Source organism: Solanum lycopersicum, chromosome 6 (assembly GCF_036512215.1).
Source record: "Solanum lycopersicum chromosome 6, SLM_r2.1".
NCBI lineage: Eukaryota > Viridiplantae > Streptophyta > Magnoliopsida > Solanales > Solanaceae > Solanum > Solanum lycopersicum.
Genome location: NC_090805.1, coordinates 8,315,949 through 8,323,845, shown reverse-complemented (window position 1 = coordinate 8,323,845; position 7,897 = coordinate 8,315,949). Strand labels below are relative to the sequence as shown.

Below are 7,897 nucleotides of genomic sequence, written 5' to 3'. Positions count from 1 at the left end.
ATCCTCGTTAGTTTATTTCTTTTATTTGCGATTTCATTTTTAGTTTATTTCAATTTTCACATTGATGGGAAAAGTTAATAGAAATTCATGAAATATATTGTACATTTGCAAAGTCTAAGTTTGTATTTCGATGTTACTCTATATAGTTACTCTACGTACGTATGTGGAATTACTATTAAATATGTACATATTTATAGAAAAAAGCAAATAGATCGACTTAATCTATGTAATTTACCAATCACAAATCAATAGACATGCACAAAAATTAGCACAAAGACTTGACAATTTTTTTAATCGTGCTTATTAATGGAAGTGTATCAAATAAAAAATAAAAGTGCTTGTAACGACCCATTTAGTCGTTTTGAGCAACAGACTTCAATTCTGGAAAAACTGGCAGAAGCGACGGACCCCACGACGGACCGTCAAGGGCACGACGGACCGTCGCAGGGTCTCGTTTCAAAACACTTAAAAAATCTGAAATTGGGTACGGAAAATCAACTCTCTGAACTTCGTGACGGAATGGCAGGACGGATCGTCACAGGCGTGACGGACCGTCACGGAGACTTCAGTGAAAATCCATTCTCTGAACTTTGCGACGACCTGCAGGACGGACCGTCGCAGGCACGACGGCCCGTCACAGGTTGCGCAAATCCCAGGCAGAATCGGATTTCCTTACACGTTTTAAGGGACGTTTTTGGACTATTATTTCCTTAATTATAGATTTCGTGGGTTTATATTAATAACTCAAATTCTTGAGGGTTAAAAGAGGTAACCCTAGGTTAATTAGTGGGGTATTATTGCCATCTTTTATTCTTAATTATATACTAATTAGGGTAAAAGAAAGAGGGTTTGAATAAGAAAATAGAAAGAACAAGAAGGGAGAGAGAGTAACGATCGAGAAGAAGAGGAAAACACCAAGCTTTGAGGATTAACTTGCTTGATTTCAATTCTTCGGTGGAGGTAGGTTATGGTTTTCATGCTTTCATAGTAAACTCTTAATAGAGAATGATATGTATTGGTAGTATTGTAAACCCTACTATATGCTTAATTGTATGTTTGCATGAATATGATTATGTGATTGTGATAAGATAAGCATGATGAAAATATTGAATCCCAAATCTTGAAAAGAAACTTTAATATACATTATTAATGATGATGCCTTGGTATAGAAGAAGGCTTGATGAATTAAAGTAATGGGATTGAGGATGCCTTGGTATAGAGAAGGCTTGATGATTTACAAAATGATATTAGTGGATCGGAGTGTCACGTACCGACACATGTAGGGGATCGGGTGTCACGAACTGACACGTAGAATTAGAGGATCGGGTGTCACGAACCGACACGTAGAATTAGGGGATCGGGTGTCACAAACCGACACGTAGAATTAGGGGATCGGGTGTCACGAACCGACACGTAGAATTAGGGGATCGGGTGTCACGAACCGACACATAGAATTAGGGGATCAGGTGTCACGAACCGACACGTAGATTTAGGGGATCGGGTGTCACGAACCGACACGTAGATTTAGGGGATCAGAGTGTCACGTACCGACACAAGAAGAATAATGAATATGAGGGATCGGAGTGTCACGTACCGACACAAGAGGAATAATGAATATGAGGGAGCGGAGTGTCACGTACCGACACAAGAGAAATAAAGATAATGAATCTTGAAAGATGTTAATATACTCAATCTAACGAACATGATTCCCAAATGAGTATGGTATTGGGGCTTGAGTCCTCATGTGTGAACTTGACGGTAATTGTTAATGATATAGTGCTTGTTGTTGCTACATGTTGAGTATCATAGTTGATTTTATGATATTACTTGATATATACTGTTTTCTATTTTGAGTTGGCCGATGATATCTACTCAGTACCCGTGCTTTGTACTGACCCCTACTTTTATTGTTTTCTTCTTGTTTAATTGTGGAGTGCAGCAAACGTGCCGTCATCTTCGACTCAACAGTAACTCTAGCCAGTCTTCGTCACATCGGATCCTCAGGGTGAGCTAATGCTTCTAGCTTGGACTGGATCTTCTTCTTCAAGTCTTGATGCCTTGAACTTCCGGCATGGACTAGCTTCTTATGTATTTTTAGCTGTTAGAATACTCTTAGTTTAGTCATTTGACTGTAGATGTTCTTGTGGTGATGACTTCCAGGTTTTGGGAATAATAGATGTTGAATATTGATAGTTATTGAATTGGTTTTTATTAATGAGTTAAGTCTTCCGCATTACTTTCTGTTGTTATTACATTGAAATGTTAAGGTTTAGATTGGTTGGTTCGCTCACATAGGAGGGTAAGTGTGGGTGCCAGTCACGATCCGATTTGGGTCGTGACAAACTTGGTATCAGAGCCTTAGGTTCGTTGGTCTCATCACACAAGAACAGGTCTAGTAGAGTCTTAAGGAACGGTAGGGGGACGCCTTTACTTTTCCTTGAGAGGCTATAAGACTTTAGGAAAATTTCACTCTTTCATTCTTTCTTTCGTGCTGCTACTTGAGTCCAATTGGTATCTAGGCGATACGAATTGGTATCTGACCATCTCCACTCTCTTTCGCAGATGGTTAGAACTAGAGCAACGACTACGCCAACACCAACATCGGCAAGACAAGAAGCGTCTGAGCCAGCCACTGGGGCTGTAGCTCGAGGAAGAACAGCGGCAAGGGGCCGTGGTAGAGGTCGTGGGAGGACGTCCTCTAAGGGAAGAGGACGAGCACCTAGCCCATCTGATACGAGGGCAGTGACTCCTCCACCGACCGAGGAGGTAATAAGAGAAGGGGAGGATGGGGAAACTGAACAAGTGCAAAATGAGGAAATGCCACCCCAACCTACCCCAGAGATGATCAATCAGGTTCTGGCTTATCTTAGCGGGTTATCTGATCAGGGCCAGACACCCCCGGTGTTCTCTGCACCAGCACCTCAGGCTCCGGAGGTACAACTTGCGGCTACTATGGCTCCCCGCATGGATGTTCCATTGGAAATAGGCACGTTTCCACGTCTGACTACTGGGCCTATAATGACAAATGATCAGCATGAACTTTTCAGTAAGTTCCTGAAATTGAAACCTCCAGTCTTCAAGGGTGCTGAATCGGAGGATGCTTATGATTTTCTGGTTGACTGTCACGAGCTACTACACAAGATGGGTATAGTAGAACGGTTTGGTGTGGAGTTTGTGACTTATCAGTTTCAAGGGAATGCCAAAATGTGGTGGCGGTCACATATTGAGTGTCAACCAATAGAGGCACCACCTATGACTTGGGCCTCATTCTCTAGCTTGTTTATGGAGAAGTATATCCCCTGGACTTTGAGGGATAGGAAAAGGGATGAGTTCCTGAGCCTAGAGCAAGGTAGGATGTCGGTTAATGCTTATGAGGCTAAGTTCCGTGCACTATCCAGATATGCCACTCAACTCTGTTTCAGTCCTCAAGAGCGGATTCGCCGGTTTGTGAAGGGGTTGAGGTCAGAATTGTGGATTTCGGCCTTACAGGTAGCGGCAACGGCCAAATCCTTCCAAGAAGTGGTAGACTTTGTGATAGAAGTGGAAGGAGTGAGGCCAGATGACTTCACCACAACATCAACATCAAAAAGGCTTCGAAAGGGAGGTGAGTTTAATGGTTCTTACACTAGAGGACAGGGTTCGGGAAGTTACTCAGTCCGACCAATTCAGTCTTCACTACAGACTGTAGTTGGGGGACCACCTTAGACCGGTCAACACTTCTCCGAGAGACCTATGCTTGACTCCATAGAGTGTTACGGATGTGGGGAGACTGGACATATTAGGAGAAATTGCCGAAAACAGAGTTACAGACCCCCAATAGCTAGAGGTAGAGGTGGTCATGATAGAGGCCGTTTTTCTGGAGGGCGTGGTGGTCGAGGTCATAGTGGTCACCAAAACGGCCGAGGTGATGGGCAAACTGGAGCCACTACATCACAACATGGTAGGGGCAATGGACAGACGAACGATAGGGCCCATTGTTACGCTTTCCCTGGGCGGTCTGAAGCGGAGGCATCTGATGCTGTCATCACAGGTAATCTTCTGGTTTGTGATTGCATGGCTTCTGTATTGTTTGATCCTGGATCCACGTTTTCTTATGGATCTTCCTCATTTGCTAATGGTCTAAATTTACATTGTGAATTACTTGATATGCCTATTCGTGTTTCTACTCCGGTGGGTGAGTCTGTGGTAGTTAAAAAGGTGTATAGGTCTTGTTTGGTGAACTTTGTGGGGAGCAACACCTATGTAGATTTGGTTATCTTAGAAATGGATGATTTTGATGTGATTCTGGGTATGACTTGGCTTTCTCCGCAATTTGCAATCTTGGATTGTAATGCTAAAACGGTGACGTTAGCCAAGCCTGGGACAGACCCGTTAGTGTGGGAGGGTGACTACACTTCCAATCCGGTCCTCATCGTCTCCTTCCTTCGTGCTAAGAAAATGATTAGTAAAGGGTGTTTAGCTTTCTTGGCACATCTCAAGGATGACACTACCCAAGTACCTTTGATTGAGTCGGTTTCAGTAGTTCGTGAGTTTTTGGATGTGTTCCCTGCAGATCTTCCTGGTATTCCACCGGATAGGGATATTGACTTCTGTATTGATCTTGAACCCGGTACTCGCCCCATTTCTATACCCCCTTATAGAATGGCTCCCGCGGAGTTAAGAGAGTTAAAAGCACAACTTCAAGAGTTATTGAACAAAGGCTTCATTAGACCAAGTACATCTCCTTGGGGTGCTCCAGTTTTGTTTGTAAAGAAGAAGGATGGGAGTTTTCGGATGTGCATAGACTACAGACAACTGAATAAAGTAACTATTAAGAACAAGTACCCTCTTCCTCGCATTGATGACTTGTTCGATCAGTTACAAGGTGCTTGTGTCTTCTCTAAGATTGACTTGAGATCCGGTTATCATCAATTGAAAATACGGGCAACGGATGTGCCAAAGACTGCTTTTCGAACGAGGTATGGGCATTACGAATTTGTAGTGATGTCTTTTGGTCTTACGAATGCCCCTGCTACGTTCATGAGCTTGATGAACGGGATTTTTAAGCCATATTTAAACCTCTTCGTGATCGTATTTATTGATGATATATTGGTATACTCAAAGAGCAAGAAGGAACATGAAGAGCATTTGAGATTGGTATTGGAAATGTTAAGGGAGAAAAAGCTTTATGCCAAGTTCTCTAAGTGTGAGTTTTGGCTAGATGCAGTGTCCTTCTTGGGGCACGTGGTTTCTAAGGAAGGAGTGACGGTGGATCCTTCTAAGATTGAAACAGTGAAGAATTGGGTAAGACCCACTAATGTGTCAGAAATAAGGAGCTTTGTTGGGTTAGCTAGCTACTACCGCCGATTTGTCAAGGGATTCTCTTCTATTGCTTCCCAATTGACGAACTTGACTAAGCAGAATGTTCCATTCGTATGGTCGGACGAATGTGAGGAAAGCTTTCAGAAGCTCAAAACTTTGTTGACTACCGCACCTATCCTTACCTTGCCTATTCGGGTTTGGGTGCAGTACTAATGCAAGAGAAGAGTGTGATTGCTTATGCTTCGAGGCAATTAAAAGTGCATGAACGTAACTATCCAACCCACGATTTGGAATTGGCTGCGGTAGTGTTTGCATTAAAGCAATGGAGACACTATTTATATGGGGTTAAGTGTGAGGTCTACACGGATCATCGTAGCCTTCAGTATGTCTTTACGCAGAAAGATTTGAACTTGAGACAGAGAAGATGGATGGAACTACTGAAGGACTACGACATCACCATTTTGTATCATCCGGGGAAGGCGAATGTTGTGGCGGATGCTTTAAGTAGAAAAGTGGGAAGCATGGGAAGTCTAGCTCACTTGCAAGCCTTTAGACGCCCATTAGCTAGAGAGGTTCAGACTCTAGCTAACGACTTGATGAGATTAGAAGTAAATGAGAAGGGAGGATTGTTGGCTTGTGTGGAGTCAAGATCTTCTTTTCTTGACAAAATTAAGGAAAAACAGTTTGATGATGAGAAACTAAGAAGAATTCAAGATAAAGTATTGCGAGGGGAGGCTAAGGAAGCACAAATCGATGAGGAAGGTGTTTTGAGAATCAAGGGAAGGGTATGTGTACCCCGCGTCGATGATTTGATCAACACTATTCTGACAGAGGCTCATAGTTCAAGGTATTCGATACATCCGGGTGCAACCAAGATGTATCGTGACCTAAAACAACACTTTTGGTGGAGTAGAATGAAGCGTGACATTGTGGATTTTATTGCCAAATGTCCAAACTGTCAACAAGTAAAGTATGAACACCAAAGGCCCGGAGGAACACTTCTGAGAATGCCCATTCCGGAATGGAAGTGGGAAAGAATTGCAATGGACTTTGTGGTTGGTCTTCCGAAGACAATGGGTAAGTATGACTCCATTTGGGTGATTGTTGATAGGTTAACTAAATCTGCTCATTTCATTCCGGTCAAGGTGACTTACAATGCAGAAAAGTTAGCCAAACTTTACATCTCGGAAGTGGTGCGATTGCATGGGGTTCCACTATCCATCATATCAGATAGAGGTACGCAGTTTACTTCTAAGTTTTGGAAAACATTGCATGCGGAATTGGGTACTAGGTTGGACCTTAGTACTGCGTTCCATCCTCAGACCGATGGTCAGTCTGAAAGGACGATTCAAGTGTTGGAGGATATGCTTCGTGCGTGTGTGATAGAGTTTGGTGGTCATTGGGATAACTTCCTAGCCTTAGCGGAGTTTTCATACAATAATAGCTATTACTCAAGTATTGATATGGCTCCATTCGAAGCATTGTATGGTAGGAGATGTAGGTCTCCCATTGGTTGGTTTGATGCATTTGAGGTTAGGCCTTGGGGTACTGACCTTTTGAGGGATTCGATGGAAAAAGTGAAGTCTATTCAAGAAAAGCTTCTAGCGGCGCAAAGTAGACAAAAAGAATATGCAGATCGAAAGGTTAGAGACTTAGAGTTCATGGAAGGTGAACAAGTCTTGTTGAAAGTTTCGCCCATGAAAGGGGTGATGCGGTTTGGAAAAAGGGGTAAACTAAGTCCAAGGTATATTGGACCATTTGAAGTACTTAAGCGAGTAGGGGAGGTGGCTTATGAGTTAGCCTTGCCTCCAGGGCTGTCCGGAGTACACCCGGTATTCCATGTGTTGATGTTGAAAAGATACCATGGGGATGGGAATTACATTATCCGTTGAAAAGATACCATGCCTGTTGCTATTTTAGATAGAGAAGTTCGCAAGTTGAGGTCAAGAGAGATTGCGTCCATCAAGGTGCAATGGAAGAATCGACCGGTTGAAGAAGCCACTTGGGAGAAGGAGGCGGATATGCGAGAAAAATACCCACATCTGTTTACAGATTCAGGTACTCCTTTTCGCCCTTGTTTTCCTTATTTTGATCGTTCGGGGACGAACGATGGGTAAATTGGTATCTAATGTAACGACCCGTTTAGTCGTTTTGAGCAACAGACTTCAATTTTGGAAAAACTGGCAGAAGCGACGGACCCCACGATGGACCGTCAAGGGCACGACGGACCGTCGCAGGGCTCATTTCAAAACACTTAGAAAATCTGAATTGGGTACGGAAAATCGACTCTCTGAACTTCGTGACGGAATGGCAGGACGGACCGTCACAGGCGTGACGGACCATCACGGAGACTTCAGTGAAAATCCATTCTCTGAACTTTGCGACGACCTGCAGGACGGACCGTCGCAGGCACGACGGCCCGTCACAGGTTGCGCAAATCCCAGGCAGAATCGGATTTCCTTACACATTTTAAGGGATGTTTTTGGACTATTCTTTCCTTAATTATAGATTTTGTGGGTTTATATTAATAACTCAAATTCTTGAGGGTTAAAAGAGGTAACCCTAGGTTAATTAGTGGGGTATTATTGCCATCTTT

General features: G+C 43.2%; 1 pseudogene; it reads left to right on the top strand.

Annotated features, from left to right (window-relative positions):
* Positions 1-4,105: 4,105 nt before the first annotated feature.
* Positions 4,106-7,470, top strand: LOC138349024 (uncharacterized; annotated as a pseudogene).
* Positions 7,471-7,897: the final 427 nt, after the last annotated feature.